The 18,787-nt window shown below is 44.6% G+C and overlaps 1 protein-coding gene across 7 annotated transcripts in view; it reads right to left on the reverse strand.

Moving 5' to 3' along the window:
- Positions 1–18,787, reverse strand: part of LOC311604562 (uncharacterized protein) — a 186,497-nt gene that overhangs the window by 45,003 nt on the left and 122,707 nt on the right. Inside the window, exon 5 of one of the 7 annotated variants that reach the window (XM_084794538.1) lies at positions 18,131–18,632. The exons of the other annotated variants lie outside the window; for them this stretch is intronic. The gene's annotated coding sequence lies outside the window, so the exon portion shown is untranslated. Of the gene's footprint in view, positions 1–18,130; positions 18,633–18,787 lie in introns of those variants that run through there. 7 annotated transcript variants of the gene reach the window in all.

Here is an 18,787-nt window from a genome sequence, read left to right on the forward strand (position 1 = left end):
CCAAGGGTGCATTTCCTCCACGGCAGTCAAACTGTTGAAACAATGACATAAAGAGGGGATGGGTGGGGGGTCAAATGCATCCCAACTCCAGAGAGCTATGAGAATGGTCCCAAAGAACTAATGAGATGCTGTGACATAGAACAGTGTGGCTGCAATTAGGGCAAGAACACACGAGTGACTCATTTGCCGTGGGATGTCCATCAACACAATGGTGAAGTGTCAAAGTCCTCCTGAGGGCTGGCAATCAAGACCCAAGCTTTCACCATCATTTGACACTTGAGTTTTAAGATACTGAGTTTAGCCAGGCACAGTGGCACACACCTGTAATCCTAGCACTTGGGGAAGCAGAGACAGGTGGATCTCTGTGAGTTTGAGGCCAGCCTGATCTACAAAGAGAATCCAGGACAGGCAAGGCTACACAGAGAAACCCTGTCTCAAGAGACAAAACTCAAACAAACAAACAAACAAAACAAGGTGGGAGTTCCTTGAGTCAACAGAAAGCGAAAGGCAGAAATGCTCAAAGTAGTTGAAAGTCAGTATTGTGTCTTTTTAGGTCTTATGCTCAAAATTACGTAGATTTTGGAATCATTGGGAGAAAGCGTTTACCATCATAAACTTAATAAATGAAGACAGATCCATGCTGAGCCACAGAAAATAAAAACAAAGGTGATGGAACACAATGGAATTGGTACAAGGAGGGCAAGACAGATGATTCGACCCAGGAATTTGGTGGGTCTGGTCCTGGGCTTCACTTTGCTGAGGGGGAGAAAGAGCTAAGACAGTTTAGCTTCTTGTACCCGGTGATGAGGGTATCCGTGTGTGGCGTGCCTCTGACTGCTGAGTCTCTGCTGGATACTGAACTGAGGGCCATCAAGGACTTGTCTATACCGATCTGCCCATTACTCCAGTCTGCTCCTGTGAGCAGTAAGTGCAGAAGGGTAAGGAATCTAGAGCAAGCTGCTCCCCTGCGGCAACACTCCTGCACCGTCTTTTTATGAGCTCGACTGGCTAGACAGAGACCCTGGAATCTGCCCACCACTGCCTCAGAGCACTGACATCCAGCTTTTACATGGGTCCTGAGATCAGAACTCAAATCCATTTGCTTGTGTAGCAAGGACTTACACCGAGCCATCTCCCCAGCTCCTGGCATATTTTGATTGCCATGCACGTGGGGCCAGCTTGATCAAGGTGATCTAACTGCTAATGGAACGGCCAGCAGCAACAAGTTGTTTGTGTCTTCATGTGTAATGGCTGAGACAGATGTGAAGGATAAAAAAAATATATATATATATGTGGGGTAAAGCCAGAGCTATTTTTTTATGTGGGGCAGTTTTTAACTGTGGCCACAATTGTAACTCCGCATTCCCTCTCCCTCGAGTTAATTGAATTTCACAGCAACTCAGAGGAATCCACAAACTCTAAAAGACACGCCATTAATGAAGGCTTCTCTCCATCAGCTTGAATTGATTCTTAAAATCTTAGTTGAAGCAAAGGGTCTCTCATTTCTCTTAGAAGACGTGAACCCTAACCCCAGAACTTACTAGAAATAAAATAGAAGCAAAGGTGAGAGGCCAGCGTCAGCGGCTCCAAATGAAGAGGTTGGTAGGTCTAGTTGGGGTTGTTCTAGACTTCCCCTTTCCGGCTTGAGTTCCCACGGAAGCTGGGAGTCCCAGAGGAGTCTGGTCTGCCATGGTCCACTTCCAGCGTTGCAGGGGTGGGCTGTGGTCACTGGAGAGGTGCTGTCTGCTGAAGAGTTTTCTGTTTCTCAATAAAAGTGGCAGTCACAGAATTACTTGCTACCATTTAAACGTGCAAAGCACACGCCATGCTTCCACAGCTGCTTCATCTGCACGCCACAGAAGCCTTCAAGCAGAGCAGAGACACTTTACTGACGAGGACAGGGAGGGAGTCCCCGATTATCAGCGTGGAGATGGATGTAAGAGAGCCAGGGTGCCGAGTAATATCTGCTGCTGTCTGTTTGGCCATTTCAACTTATAAGATCCCACACTTCCTCTTCTTCCTCCTCCTCCTCCTCTTCCTTTTCTTCTTCTTCGTCTTCTGATTTTTCAAGACAGGGTTTCTCTGTGTAGCCCTGGCTAGACTTGCTTTATAGACTGGGCTCTCCTTGAACTTATAGAGATCCACCTGCCTCTCCCTCCCTGAGTGCTGGGATTACAGGGGTGTGCCACTGTGCCCAGCTCACACTGCATTTCCTCCCTCCCTTCCTCCCTCCCTCCTCCCCCCCTCTCTCAGGTTTTTTGAGACAGGATTTCTCTGTGTAACGGTCCTGTCCTATACTCTTTCTGTAGACCAGACCACACTGGCCTTGAACTCACAGAGATCCACTTGCCTCTGCCTCCCCAGTGCTGGGATTAAAGGCATGTGCCACCAAGCACACTGCATTTCTTAAAGGCTGTGTTTACCTCCAGCTCTTCCATAACTATGAATGCCTAGGCAGGAAGGGACCCCATCTGCCCTGTTCTTGTCTGGACTACAGAGTGTTCGTGGTACTCACTGGATAAACAGATGTAAGAATTTACCCTTCTTTCATCTGTCTTCTCTGTGACTGCCCCAGTTTTTCCTGCTTGTCAGAGCTCATCAAATGGATGTTTTATGGCCAAGGTACAAGGTAGAGGATGTTCAGAAGAGAAGCAATGTGACTGAAAAGTTGAATGTTTGCTTATTTTTCTATAAAGTAGAAATCCTCTGATGAGCATGCCCAGGCTAAGCTCATTAGAGCTCAGGTGGAAACGGCGTGGGTTTATTAAGATGGACTCACACACAGCCTCCACCACTCTCAACTACAGCCTGTTGGGACGCTCTTTCCTCCTTTCCTGTCTTTCTCTCCTGTGTACCCTGTGATCTTGGAGGATGAAGAGAGCCAAGCCAAGACTAAGAACTGTCGTGCATGAGAATGACAAACATGGGTGGCGACTCATTCAGGAACTGTACAGTCTGGAGTCAGCCGCTGTCTTGAATCTCGTTTTGTTTTAAGTGAGATTTCACAACCGAGTTGGACATGAACTCAGCAACAAATAGCACATAAGGAAAACTTTTTTCGATATCCTTTGTTTTCAAAGACCCTTTTTTAAAAAAGTTCTGAAAGGGAGAGGGAAAACGAGAAAAATATAACGAGAGAGAGAGAGAGAGAGAGAGAGAGAGAGAGAGAGAGAATAAAGGAAGGAGAGAGGGAGGGGAAAGAGAGACTCATGTTTAGAGATACAGGCACAACTTCAGTGCCTGTGGCTGAGCCTTGAAAAACAGAGGAGAAATTTGTGGTACAGGTTGGCAATACTGAAGTTTATCATTCTCTGTAAGTTGGGTTGGCCTATTAATTTTCTGGCATCTGGACAGGGAACTTGATCTTCTGATGTGCGAGCGCGCGCACAAACACACATACGCACGCACGCGCACACGCGCACACGCGCACACACACACAGCCTGGATGGGTCAAATCAAGGGAAACCCTGGTGTCTGTTAAGGCAGCCCCCATGAGGATGTAGGTGGAGAAGAAAGAGCCCATGTCCTCCCTGACTTATATGCAAGAAGATCACCTCATACGTAAATCTACGCTTTACAATATCGCTCAGCCTTCCTTCCTGCTGCCTGCAGGTGAGCATAACAGGACAGCACGTACCACACCTAAACGCAACAGCCTGTACTGAGGATTCTGCCTCCACCATCTCTCAACATCCTTACATGTTTTCTATTTTTAATGATCTCATTGCTATTTGTGAGAGAAACTGGGGCCAATGGAGATGAGCCGTGTCTGCAAGGTCACTCATGAGGTGGCCCAGCCATAAGTCTGGTGTGACAGGCTCTAAGCCCTCTTAAACCTCCCTGGAAACACCTTTACAGCCACACCCAGAAATGTGTTCCTGTGGTGATTCGGACTCCAGTCAAGGTAACGTGAAGTGTAGCCATCACAAGGCACAAGGGGCCCAGATGTTCAGTTAGCCAATTGATCGGCGCGAGCCTGGGGTTATCAGGTGGTGGAGGAGCGCGCTTTGGCTCTGGGACAGTCTATGTGGGTGTCAACTTATGCCGCCAAATCCCTTCTCTAACCTTTCTAACTTCTTATGTTAACACGCATGTCTTTTCATGTCTTCAGCAAGTTATCAACCGTCTGACTTCTGCATAGTCAGTGGAAGGAGCAGTCTTACTTAGGCAATGCACGTGGAAACAGGCACGGCCTATGCAGTATCTTAATTAAGAATAGAGTCAGCTCGTGGGACTGTGGCGAGCACAGTTGCTCTGGGCCCCTCCGCCACAAGGTGTGGCTGACATCTTCAAATATTAACTAATAGTCTGCTCTTTGGCTTTCTGCTTTTTAAATGAAGTGGATGCATTAGTGAAACAGGTACCAAGGCCAGACAGAGGCTCAGGGTCCGGCTCACACACTCTCCTGCCTCTCGGTGATGCATCTTCTGCCTTCACTTTCCATCTTCTGGAGATCTTAGGCTCTGTATGGTATGTCTCACAGCAGATATCCTTAGCATGGACTTGTGTAGACATAAGAGCAAGGCCTGGTATCTCCTGGTAGTGTCACCATGGTTTGCTTGCTGTGTAGCTTGGTAAAGGTGAGTTCCACCCCGCCTGGACTGAGGCGACAGATGAGATGGGTCAGGATGGCAGAGCGGGGTATCACTACCTGCCCTGGCTAAGGCAGCCAGTGGCTCATGGGCTCAGGGTCACTCACATTCTCCTGCTCTGAGGATGGGCCTCTGGGAGGCTTGGGAAAGTCTGCTCTCTTTATAGGCGATGGTATTAAATAGGAAATGCCAAACCTGCAGATAGAAAAAGAGAGGAAAGGGAAGAAGGCAAAGGACTTGGGGGTGATGGGGGGGGAGGAAAGGGGGGGGGTGAGGGGAGGGAAAGGGGAGGAGAGTGGGAGAACACTGAAGACTTTAATACCTTCCCTGGCACCAGGCCCTGCTGTTTGAAGCGCAGCTGCCAACATCTCATTCTGCTGGGGCCTCCCGAGTCCCACTGCTGGGAAGCTTATGATTTCTTGGATGGTAAAAACCTGATTCATGCTCCGATTGACAGATGAATTACAAAGATCTGTAGTGTATAATGCTGTGTCTCACGCACGTGTGCTTTGTGGAATGCTTAAATCAAGGGAATTAACATATCTATCGCCTCACATACTTTTCGGCCACGGTGGAAAACTGAACTCTGTTCTCTTCATGATTTTGAAGCACATCTTTTTAACTAGCCATCTGGCTCATTTTTAAATCATTTGCAGAGTTTAAATAAACACGGTTGGATGCTAAGGAGGACTGGGTTCCCCAGCAGGATGGGGAGGGAAGCAGGAGGAAGTAGCTTTCCCACTATTGCCTTTAAGGAGAGGCCTTCCTAACCAGAAACAAGGTGGCACATGACTGGCATCAAGGAAATGAATCCTGTTGCTTCTGAGGTCGGGTGGTAGGCAGGAAATCAGCTTTACTTTGGAGACAGGGAACACAGGTTCAGAAAAAAAAAATGGTATGTTTCATGAACCATGCTGAGACCATGACTGTAGCGTGGCTAGGCTTCTGGCCATTTCTGTTCATCCAGCTCCGGTAAATTAAGTCCTTGTAGAAAGAGAAACACCTGTGGATTCTGACTGAACTCAGCTTTATTTATAACAAAGGGACATTAAACCCAAGCTTATCTCTTTAGGCTGCGGGGACTTCCATAGATGGGAAATGAAAATAACCTTTCAGACGAAGTGCAGACGAGAGTAAAGCTAACTGAGCCGTCATTGGAACAATGGAGCAAAGGGGGTGCTGTGCTCATGATAAATTAATTCAGTTTGAATTTCATCAAACTAAATTTAATTGTGGAAAAGGGTACTATACTATATATTTCTAAAAACTGATTGCAATTATGGCTATGTGGTAACATTTTGAATGCATGAGTATAATATCAAATGATATTAATTTCAAGGCATTTCATTTTATCTTATCTTTATATAATGGTTCATAGCTATCAGATGCTTGACAAGAGTTTTTATTTTTTCTTCCCCCCCCCCCTTGCATGTGTATGCGGTTTGAACACACAGCTCTCCGTGTGTTCTAACAGAGGCATGCACACATGTGCAAGGCCAAGGTTGATGCTGTCTGCTGTCTCCATCACTCTACATATTTTGCACTGAGGTAATGTCACCCAGCTGGACCCAGAGCTCACTGACACAGTGAGTTGGTCAGCCACCTTGCTCCCAGGATGCCCAGCCCCTTCCCTCCAGGGCTGGAATTACAGGTGGGCTGCCATGCCTGAGACCTAGGCTCTGGCTTCATCTGCATGCTAGTGTGACAGCACTTTAATCATGGAGGATCTCCCCTGCTCTAGAAGGTTTTCATTTTGATGCTGAATTGTTTGATCATTTTTATCGACTGTGCTGTTTGCTTAAAGATAAACCAAGCTATTTCAATTTTAGCAAATCTGCTCTAAAAGCAGGAGGAAGCCAGTAAGTTTCTTTATTACGCATTAGGCTCTACAGTGGCTGGTACTGAAACGCAGGTGGTATGGCTTAGACTTTACAAAATACTTGCAATAATATTATCAAATACATTTGATGGGCAGCAAAAGCTGTCTGTAGTACAAACTATATTGGTCAATTCCCGTGTACTGTTTTCACTTGTTGAAAGTGAACTTTGGGAATGAGACCTCGCCTTAGACCCAAGTGTGTTTATTTTGCATGTCTCTAAGACTCCACATCCTGGTCCCATGGCCCTGTGGCAGGGTAAAGGAGAGCAGCAAACATATTAGCGTGTTAAACACATTGCAGCCTTGGGAATCATTAGAAGGTGAGCCGTTTCCAATAGAGATCACTACTATTTATACCACGGCACAAAAAGGCCTGTGGTGGCCACGAGAAACCAGGAGCTCCTCCACGGAGAGCACTCCCTGCTACCCAGGACGCCCATTTTGGGGATCCCAGGATGGCTGTTTCTTTCCCACCAGATGTTGTAAGAACCTGGTTTAATGATGTAATTTTTGCTTGGTCTTCTAAGCTGGCTTCCCCTGTCATTTCTATTTCCTGTCACAGGTGCCCACCTGGGTAGTTTTGCTTTTCCCCTTCTGCATTCATCTACCGCTGTGTCCTATTTATTCTTCTCCTTTGCTTGATGGGTGTTTAATAATCTCACTTACGCTGAACCGAGAGCACAGCTGTTGCAGGTCCCTCAGCACATGGTACAGCATTCCCAGAGATGCCGAATAGCTTGCTCTGAGAAACCCAGAGAATGAATGAGGAGACGGAATTCTAGCTGGCCATCTGGCCACTGTCTGCACTCCTGCTCGCTGCAATGATAATCAAAATAGAATTTATCTTTTTCTCTCTTTCCCCAACATGATCATTTTAAAACATGACAGGGTTTAAATATGTATACTTCAAAACCGCTGAAGTAGAAATATTTGGATAAACATCAGACTCGTAAATTTTGTGTCCTTTTCTACTGCCTCCACACAAATATTACTTAATGTTCTCTTTTTTTTATAGGATGGCCCTCCAGCTTAGTGGCTGATACTCTTCCCATAACACTGAGTATAAAAGAACGAGAGGGAGAGAGAGAGAGAGAGAGAGAGAGAGAGAGAGAGAGAGAGAGAGAGAGAGAGAGAGAGAAAGTGCAGGAGCAGTTGTCCATGAGTTTGTGGCCTGTTTGCTGGAGAAGGGATGGTTTTGGTTAAAATCAGCCTTCGAGATCTATTCAAGTCTTTGTGTGTGCTGCTATCGTGTAGATATGGTTTGGGTGCACAAGGGAGCTCGGCCACTAGTGTGGCAGGACTGAGGTGGTAGAATTTTAAGAGGCAGAGGGCCTACCTAGCAGGGGCTGCTCTGTCACCGAGACATGCCCTGGGAGGCATTTATGTAGTTCTTGTTGGACTCAGTTTTGTTTCTCATGTCACACACGGTCCCATGGTGGGACTTACTGTTCTCTATGAGGTGACAAAGCCTGGATTTTCTCGTGGAAACTAGTGCCATGACGAACGGACTTTCAGACCCTAAGGCTCTGAGCTTTTATGCGTCTCCAATCCTGGATATACTGTTAAACCCGCACTCGGCCCCTCTGCAGCGTTTTGTATTCCGTAGGCTGTAGTGGCTAGCATACAGTGAATGCTTTCCAGATACCAAGTGCAGAATTAAGTACTGTCCATGAATATCTCATGGAGTCTTCAGACCGGTTCTGTGAACTGGGGAGGGATTTTTGTTTTCTTGATAGATGGGTAAAAGGAAGCCTGTAGATTTTTAAGTCTTTGCTCAAGCTAGTGGCTCACTGGGGTGAGATTTTACTTTTAAATACAAAGCTCCAATGCCGTTTAACCACAATACTGTAAGTCTAGCTTGTGACATGGTTAGAATGCCACCTACTAAACTATATGGTCAATTTATAGATAGTGTCACTGTGTCTAGAATTCCACCTACTAAACTATATGGTCAATTTATAGATAGTGTCACTGTGTCTAGAATACCACCCACTAGACTATGTGGTTAATTTATAGATAGTGTCACCATGTCATGTCAGGCATTGGTACTTCAGAGCACATAAGAATCCTGCAGTCTCAAGGGGGGAAATGTAAGCACATGAGGGCTGGCAGCTCTGCCAATTTAGCTCAACAGTTCATCCCATGTGCCTAGAAAGGCTCTGGCTCACAGTAAGAACTCAGTAAAGTTTGTCTACTCGTTTTAGCGAGTACACAAAGGACTGAATGAACAGCAAGGGTCCTCTAAAAGAAGGACAGCCATCCTAAGAAAGATAAACACAGTTTGTGAAAGAACCTTGCTCCATCATCCAGAGCAGCGCCCCCTCCCTGGCTTGTCTCCTTGTCCGAGCCCTGAGCACTTTCAGAAAGCAGGTAGGCGCCACTAACATGTGGAGTTTGGGGTAAAATGAAGATAAGACAAGGCGAAGCCAAAGCTTACACTAATGAGGCAGGATCTGTATGTGCGGAAGGACTTATGCTCTGATGCCTTTAAGTTCATGACCACTCCACACCTCTTCCTTAAAACATGATACTCCTTTGGTGGATCATAACGGTCAAAATCAACGCAAAGTGTGAAACCTTTGAAGGCACGTCTCCAAACAAGCATGGAGCAAGTTGACTCAACTCTAATGTTCACAAGAAGTCTAAGAAGAGGGGATTTCTTTTCAAGGACATTTTAAGGCAGAAAATATACAACAGTGGCAACTTATAAAAGCTCTCAACTGTAAAGCTGCTGGACGATGTTACAACATGGCTCCCACATCCTAGCAAGACTTCGCTTCCACCTTAATGAAGGATGCAGTGAGACCTGAAACGTAGGGATTTTCTCTAAGACAGTAGACCCCAAGCCTGTAGGTGACTCTCACATCTACTGAGAGATTATTTGGTAACTAAAGAAAATGCCCTCTTAGTTGTATGGGACAGTCTGTAAGCCACATTAAGGGTGAAAAGGCAAGGTAAAATTTGCCCATCTCCTGTGTGAACTCAGTTGACCTTCTGGCTTCTTAAAATAAGTCTGAAATTTTTTCCTGGCAGTGTGTCTGAAGAGATAAGATAAATTAGAATTCCTGAGATGGTGTGGGGCAGGGAGGGGGTGGGGGGTGGGAAAGAATGCTTGTCCATAGCTTCAAGGCAAACGTCTGCTTTCTTTCTCCTGGATATTAAGACACCATTGACAGGAAGAACTTTTGGCATTCGGAAAAAGAAGGCAACCGTATGTCTCACAAAATTCTAGAGAAATCTGTTCAACATGAGGAGAAGTTTATCTGCATAATGACTGTGAGTCACTGAAGCAGATTTCCCTGTGCTGTGTCCTCTGGCTGTGGGACCTCTGTCCTCCACACTTAGAGCGAGTCTGCCACTGTCCTGTCTGTGCTCTTTGGAGCCATTGTTATTTTGATGGAAACCTTCACCCTTCTGTGACCTTCACAAAGGCCAAGTCCTTCTCCCAGCTGGCCAGTCCGGGACTGCTGGGAGTGGCGATCAGTGTCTCAGAAAGTAATTTATGGTGACAGCAGGTTCTCTCCCACTTTCCAGACTCCAGGGTCCACCACCTCCCATCGGGGGCCCTCCAGTGGGGAGCGACACTGGCCATGCTCCAAGCAGCCTATGGCCACTTCTTTGGTTCTTTCCTGCCCTCAAATCCAGCCCTTGGAGGAAAACATTCATTTTGTTCCATTATTTAAGAATCCCTGCTAAAACTGGAGTGTATTTTCCTGTTGCAAGAGTTAAAGTTTTTAATTAGTCCTAGAGGGGCCAGAAAAACTACAGAGAGGTTTTTCCTTTTAGTACTGGCTTCTAATCATTTGAGCTAAGCCCTGGAAGCCCAAGGACATAGTGTGGTCTTATAGCTGTTTTGATTTAGAGACTGAATTCTGAGGGCAAGATGAACGTCCCCACGTAAAGAGAAATCTACAGAGATGAGATGGCTCGTCCAGTCAGTCCCCAGTAAGAAAAGGCAAGATGAGCCAGGGTAATAAGTTGCATGTTGGTGCTGCATGTTGGCGATCAAATACTTCCAGAAGTCACCGTGACACTCGCACAGTTTCACCAGAATGCCACAGTCACAAGGGACAGGAAGGCCAGAAGCCTAGATGGAAATGTGCTCCTTGCCACACAAGGCTGACTATTCCAGAGCCTGACAACAGGTTGTAGATCCAAAGCTGAAATAATACCAACAAGAGTTTGTCTATCTCAGGTGGGTTAGGGTGTAGGCAAACTGGGCATACAATTTTGGACAGCCAAGTCTGTGGGCCGGAGCCAGGAACACAGCCTTACTTTCTTAATTCTGTACCGTGGGTGACTTGCTAGCTTTGCCTGAGTCCGCAAGGCCATCTCCCCTCTCTGCTCTGGCCTCTGTGTTGCCTTCTTCCTCACGTGGGATCTTCCACACAGCACACAGAAGGTTAACAAAACTCCAGACACAGTGAGTGAGTTATCAGTGCTCCCCTACTCCACCTTCCTCAGTCACATACCAAAACCTCCCAAGTGCTAACTAGAAACTGGGAACTTGTGTGCATAGGTCCTGAAAATGGATGGAGCCCGGGTATGTCAGAACCCCTCAATACGATGGGCTCCCCCACGCGGTTTTAGTTTTCACAGGGCATTCAGCTAAACCACCATTCTCAGGTGTTGCAGTTATTAGATCTGTAAGGCCCAGGAAGCCAATAACTGACTGAAATGTAACTCAAAGCTGCAAGCACTATATTGGGCAGAATCGGAAGTACTACTAATGTACTAGTAAACTAAAGTAAATGACTCTTATCCTCATGACCTACTATACACCAAGCACTTGCCAATCTGATCCTCCTGGACTGCTTCTCCCCATCAACTCCCTCTGTCAACTGTTCACTCTCAGCTGTCAACTCCCGGCTCTTCCTCCTCTCACGGAAGCCCCGCCTTCCACGTCTCATCCTTCTGCCCAGCTGATTGGCTAAGCAGCATTTACTGACAACTGCTACATTCACTCAAGGCATTCCTCCACAAGTCCCCTTTTTAGTCTTAAAAACAAAACAAAACAAAACAAAACAAAAAACAACCTTTACCTATACATTTATATTATTACACCAATATACAATATATACACACAGGAACTGGCTTGTCTTTAAAATTAGATACATCTTCTTGGGAAACAGGTAGCGGCCTGGCCTATACATCAGTCACATAGAGCCTAGAGAAGAACATTTAGAACTATACAATCTTTTTTTTTTCTTTCAATTAAAATAATGATTGTATGTTCTTTGGTAATATTATACTTCCTCTTTGGAAGAGGTCAACATGAAACAGACCTGGATGAAAGGGAGACTGCTAACTTAAGTCAGTCTATACGTACAGGAATTCAAACTACAGAACCAGCCTTGATTGTTCTGTGCATCCTGCACACCTCATGCATTTATAGTTTTAGAACTGTATAACGCTTGTGAGAAATTATACATTTTCAGAACAAAAGAACTGGACACTGGTGCTGGGTCAGACTCGACAGGATTCATCCTCCAGCATGCTCTGAGATGCTGACATCCTGCATTCTTCATGTTCCAGCCATGAGTGCTTCGGTTGCTGTTTGGTATCAGAACAAAACAGCTCCCAGGACAGCTTTGAAGAAAGCTCCTGATTCCAATTGGCCCAGCATTTCAGACTGTCCCACACGGGAGTTTTATTAAGCTTGGAATTTCTCAACATTTAAAGACTGGACTACAAATGCTTGTTTAACCATTTTCCTATATTTATTTGGGCCCCCTACATAGGCATTATTTGTCCCAAATCAGCTGAAGAAGCCTTAAAGAGAGAATGCCACCCCATTTCCCTTAAGGGGGGGTTGGATAAGGTTTTGGGCTGTGGATGCTTATTTTCATTGGGAGTTGGTTATGTTATTATTGGTCTTATTCAGAGGGAGAAAGAGATTGGACTCAGGGGTTTCTCTCTGAGAATACAGAAGACTATAGGGATGATAGGACAAAAGGTAGATTATTGAATCTACTCTTCAACTTAAGGCCTTATTTATTACTCACAAGGTTATTTTTAATTCATTGTTATAGAATTCTATATATTGATGTAAAGTAAGTTTATTTCTGATTCATTGTACTACTCCATTGTATCACCAGAATATATATCCTAGGTTCAATAGATAAGGTAAAATATTTAGCTAGGTCTTCAAAAACCCCAGAGACCTACAGAATATGGCATTTAAAGATTTTGTTTTGTTTTGTTTTGAGGATTCTTTGAAAATGAGACAGGTTAACACCTGGCAACACCCAGCTGGCCTCAAAGAAGATAATGAGCATCGAGCAACCTCCTTATGGAGATGGCTTCAGGTGTGGCAAACAAGCCACTGGACAAAAATGTCCTTGTTTTCTGCCACAGACAGAATTCTGCGTGCGTGGATGCAGGTGGAGCTGACATCCAGACTCTGCCAAGACAGGGTAGGCAAGTCCTCAATAGTCCTTCCTTAGCAAATATGTCTGTCAGATATACTGGACCAGAAGGCTGAAGATGATGCTCCATGTGTTAGAGAGTTCTTAATGACTGTTCAAGCAGGAAAGTGTCCCTGTCATTTTTTTTTCTTTTTGGAAGATGTTAACCTGCACTTCCTGTTTACTCAGATAATTAATTGTATTCCTCCTCAAGTCTCTAATGAGGTTGAAGACAGCAAAACACTATGAGTATAACATGAAAATAATGATTGTGCCATGGTTCTTGTGAGTGTAAATTATATATTGGTATAATAATATAAATGTATAGGTAAAGTTTTTTTTATTAGACTAAAAAGGGGAATTGTGGATGAATGACTTGAGTGGATGTAACAGTTGTCAATAAAGCCAATAAAGCCATCTCCATAAGGAGGTTCCTCGATGCTCATTACTTTCTTTGAGGCCAGCTGGGTGTTGCCAGGAGTCAACCTGTCTCATTTTCAAAGAATCTTCAAAACAAAACAAAACAAAACAAAATCTTTAAATGCCATATTCTGTAGGTCTCTGAGGTTTTTGAAGACCTTATCTAAATATTTTACCTTTTCTATCTATTGAACCTAGGATGTATATTTGTGTGATAAAATGGAGTAGTAGAATGAATTAAAAATAAACTTAATTTTTAGCTAATCAGCTGCGCAGAGGGACAGGAAGTAGAAGGTGGAGCTTCCAGGAAAGGAGGAGGAGCCAGGAGTTGGCAGTTAAGGGTGGACAGTGGAGAGGAGTTGGTGGAGAGAAGCTGCCCAAGGAAGATCAGATTGGCAAGTGCACGGGATATAGTAGGCTATGAGGACATGGATTAGAGTAGTTAATTTTAGTTTACTGGTGGATTAGTAGCCGTTTAGATTCTGCCCATTGTAGTGCTTGCAGCTTTGATAATAACATTTCAGTCTCATTGTGTCAGTTATTGGCTTCCTAGGCCACACAAATATAATATGTGCAGCAAAAATATATTAACTGCAACACTTAGGTCCAGAGCATATACGCTTACCTATTCTTACCTACAGAGTGACAGAGCCATTAAGTAAAAGGAGCTCCATCCTGGTTACCACATGAGGAACACTTGATTGGTCAGGTACATATTAAGTGGCATTGGAGAGAGGGGGGCATCTTACAGCAGCCGGTATCATATGTTCTGTGTGATGTTGCTATACCTAATGTCAGAAAAAGATAGGATAGTTAGATGTAGCCGGTGTGTCTGAGGGGTCATCTTTGAAGCCTCAAGTAAGGTAGAGCCTTGTGTAAACCCCAAAGAGTTAGAGCTGTGAGGAGCCATTCCATAAAATACTCAGAATGCTCTCACCAGTGAAAGCAAGAGGGGACCATGGACAGACAGATAGACAAGGAAACCAACAGCCTGAATGTCTACCTCAGATTTCACAGGAAGCTTTGCCAGTTCCTGCACGGGTCTCCTGCCTGCTGTTCTGTCTTTCCTTTGTTCAAGCCCCTCCACTGCCCTGTGCATCTTCAATAGGAAATTTCCACTCATTGTTCAAAGATAATTTGGATACGCAAATATCCCTTTCTTCTTTAAGTTTATTCATATCCAAGGTGAGTAGTCTGTGTCCTTTCTCTCAGGGTTTCTCATTCTCTCTACTGCCTCAGTATAAACCACTGAACTGCAGCTCACCAAAGGAGGACGGGTCTAGCAGTCACACCTCCCGAACCCAGTGTAGACCTGACTGAAAACACTCAGATGAATGGCAAAGGGGAGACAGTTGACTTTCCTAATTGTGAGCTAAATCTGCTCACTTTTCCAGAGGATCTGCAGAGTTTTGTTCCCACCCTTTCACTCCTGCTGTGGAGGAAGTAAGGCACTCGGTCACCATAGGGGTGAGCTGCATGGGTGTCTCCAAAAACATTCATCCACCCACAAGGCACTAGTGCTGATGTGGCTAAGCACTTGCTGTTAGCATAGGGTGCTTACAGTTTACACTTAGGTGGTTTTTATGAGAATGTAGTGTGTCAAAAATTTACTTTCACATCTTTATGTGTGTAGAAGGGGAGCTGATATGACGAAAATATTTCAAAGTAAAATCTATATTTTTTACATATACATTTGTATTATTACACATATATACAATAAGCTATCTATAGTAAGAAGAACCACAGAACAATCAGGAATTATATACATGTTACAGTCATAGTGTTTTGGCTATTTGTTAAGAGTAGGAATTATTATTTTCTTTTTTCCTATTATTATTCATTGTTTAGGACAGACAGCAGGATTGTACTGTAAGATGTGTCTCAGATTTTATTGTAGTCTTTGTCTTTCCAGGTTGTGAAGATAATGTCTGAATTGCCTCAGACTAAACCTCTATATCTCTCTATTTAAAAAAAAAAGTTTAAGAAGAAAAATAGTTCTGGCCAGTAGGTTTCTGAAGGCTCCATTGAACCCACACGATGGCCTGTTCTTGGAGGGGGTCGTGGATCCTCCAGGAAGCCACAGGTATGAGAGGATGAAAGTGTGAGCGAAGACAAGTAGGGTAAAAAGACAAATTTATATTTTAGTGACAAGAAAAAGAAAAATAGATGCTTTCCAATGTCCTTTAGCCCAAGAGAAAGACAGAAGGGAAGGGGAGAGAGAGGAGAATGTGAACACGCTGTCATTAGCCAGGACAGAGCTTATGGAGGCTTCGTCCTTTGTCCCCTCTTGTCATGGCTTCTGGATGGTAGTCTTCACCACGTTGGGTTATGGCTGTGTAAATAAAACCGTCCCTTACTGGTCATTGTGGCTTGGTGCTCACCCACCATGTAACACACTTGACAGGATCCCTGTAGCCTGACAGTATCATTTTGTATAATATAGTGATGTCAAAATGGATGATCATTTCAAATTATCTAAATGGGCCCTATCTAATCACAGGAGATCATTTCCTCATTGTGGAGAGAAGGAGAAAGAGGGGGGATGGGGAGAGGGGAAAAGGGACAGAGACAGAGACAGAGACACAGGAAGAGAGACAGAGAGAGACAGAGACAGAGAGAGACAGAGACAGAGAGAGAGACAGAGACACAGAAAGAGAGACAGAGAGAGACAGAGACACAGAAAGAGAGACAGAGAGAGAGACAGAGACAGAGAGAAACAGAGACAGAGAGAGAGACAGAGAGACAGAGACAGAGACACAGAAAGAGAGACAGAGAGAGAGACAGAGACAGAGAGAGACAGAGACAGAGAGACAGAGAGAGACAGAGACAGAGAGAGACAGAGACAGAGAGACAGAAAGAGAGACAGAGAGAGACAGAGACACAGAAAGAGAGACAGAGAGAGACAGAGACACAGAAAGAGAGACAGAGAGAGAGACAGAGACAGAGAGAGACAGAGACAGAGAGACAGAGAGAGACAGAGACAGAGAGAGACAGAGACAGAGAGACAGAGAGAGACAGAGACAGACAGAGAGACGGAGACAGAGAGAGAGACAGAGACAGAGCTGCATGGCAGATTCTCCACTGTCCCCATCCTAAATGTTGTTTGGCCCAGTCAGTGTGCCAAGTGCAGTTCCCAGAGGACGTCACAGAAACCGCGCTCATTTCCACAAGAGCAGTGTTTCCAATGGCACCTGCCCCCACCCCGTCTCAGTAATGCGGGAAGCCATTAGAGAAGACGCAGTTCTTGTTACAGCCCTGCAGCAGACATTTATCACTGTCTACTTTCATCCCACTCAAATATTTATAAGTCAAACCTTCACATTCCTTCTGTCTTTCATGGATTAAATGAATCATTTATCAAAATGAGATTTTCTGTGTAGTATTGCTATGGTCAGCTCTGTCCAAGCTCCTCTGTCTCACTTAAAAAAAAAAAAAAAAAGGCTGTTGTGCTTTCTTGTAGAGGGAGCCCCAGGAGTAACTTCAGTCTTCCTGCTGTCTGAAGTTGTAAGTCAGGAAGCCTGTGAATTCTTGTGATGGTACTTCCTCCTTGCCTTGACTGTCACTACAGCTGACAGGGCAGTTGAACCTTCAGGGCTGTAAGGATCTGTCTTGCCAAGGTCATTCTCTACTCTACTTTAAATGTAGGTCTCATATCCTGTTGAGGAGGCATCAACTTCTACTCCTTTCAGCCTTGATTTTTTTTTTTTTTAAGAAATTCTATTTTAAACGAGCTTATGACGTGAACAAGAATTTGCGAGACCTTTAGCCATGGTCTGGCTCAAAGACTTCATTTTCTTCTGGAAATCAAGGATTCTTCCAAAGTAAAATGTTCCCCTGTGACAGACTGAAGTTTGCAGCCAGGTCTCACAGTCTGTGGAGAGTTCTGGACGTACCTGCGAGCCATCCTGGGAAAATGCGTGTATGAGTTTGGAGGCTAGACATCAGCATCAGCTCACCAGCTTGTGTAGACTCATTAGCCAAGAAGCTCCAGGAGTGTCTGCCTTTCTCTACCCTGCAGCCATGAGATCACTGTCAAGGTCAGCCAGGCCTAGATTTTGTGTGGGTGCTGGGAATCTAGACTTGGGTCCTCATAATTAATTACACAGCAAACAGTAAATACAGATGCTGACGAAGCCATCTCTCTGGCCTCATGCACACTTATTTTAATAGAAGTATTTTTGTTGCTGTCTAATATGAGCTGCGGGCGAGCTTGTGGCCACCTGTGAGGTGAGAGGCACACGTATTTACCGTCCAGCTCTCAGACTCCGGAGATTCGAATGAAGTGACTGCCAATCGTCACTCATGCTGACTGTGGTGACTCACAGGACAGCACTGTGGCCCTGGATGACTAAGGTGGGTGCACTAATGGCCTCTTCTGCACTAGTCAGTGGCTTCTTGTCACCTACCCCGCAAAGCTCCACAGGTCATACAGAAAGATATGGGTAAGCAAGACACGTTTTTCTCTTGAATAACAGTTATTCAAGGGCCTTCTGGGCAGGTTTTTTCCAGCAAGATACCAGTTCCATTTAACCTTCCAAATGGGTTATGGTGAGATAAAGTGGTCAGATGGCATAAACAGGGAAATAGAAACATTTATCAGTGTAAATCAGTGTGGTCAACATGGCTCTGAGGTTTGAACTTTTATTTCACTGGATTCTTAATAAAATGTCCCAAAATGTAGATGAAATTGCCACATATAGTGCAACATAAGGTATCTTGGAAGGATGAATCTGTTCATCTTCCCATTTCAGCCAAATGGTTCCCCCAGATGGATGTGGATTCAAGAATCAGATCCAATGTTGTCTGTGCCAAATGAAGAAATGGAAATACGTTGGGAAGGTGGGAACTCTGAGTGGAAAATATTTTTTCTTTTTCTTTGCTTTCCAACTTAGGCTCTGCTCAGACACATTAGGCAGTGCAGACTCCACAGTGGGGGAGGAGGGCTTCAAGTAGAAAATGTTATTTTCAGCGCCAAGGGCCTCCTGTCTCTAGGATGACATTTTGTTCCTTTTTGAGTTCTCTCCCTCTCCTTTGCTGACTGGCCATTTCATTAGCACTGCTCCGTTGCGACAGACACACTAAGGGCTGAGGGTTTCTGCACATGGTTTTGTGTTCATGTGAACTAAGGCCAAATCCTGTGTTCTGTAAAAGTTGTCAACATACTTCCAAATAAGAACTTGGAAGACAATGATAGCACGAAAAGCTTATCGCTCTTTGGCACAAGGGTTTCCATCAGGCAAATCTTTCTGGAACATTTGCTTTCAACCATGTTTGATTTTATTTCAGCCAATGTTTTCTTGTTTTCATTTATCTGAATGCATTTCCTATAAAAAACTGGGATGAAATAGTTTTAAACTTTTTTTAATTTAATTTTTAAAAATTTTTTCACTTTACATCCTAGTCACAGCCTTCTCCCTCTTCTCCCTGTGGCCCCACCCTCCCTCCATCTGCCCCTCTATCCACCTCCCCTAGTCCTCAGAAAGGGGGAG

Source organism: Acomys minous (assembly GCF_964271855.1).
Source record: "Acomys minous genome assembly, chromosome: 9".
Taxonomy (NCBI): Eukaryota; Metazoa; Chordata; class Mammalia; order Rodentia; family Muridae; genus Acomys; species Acomys minous.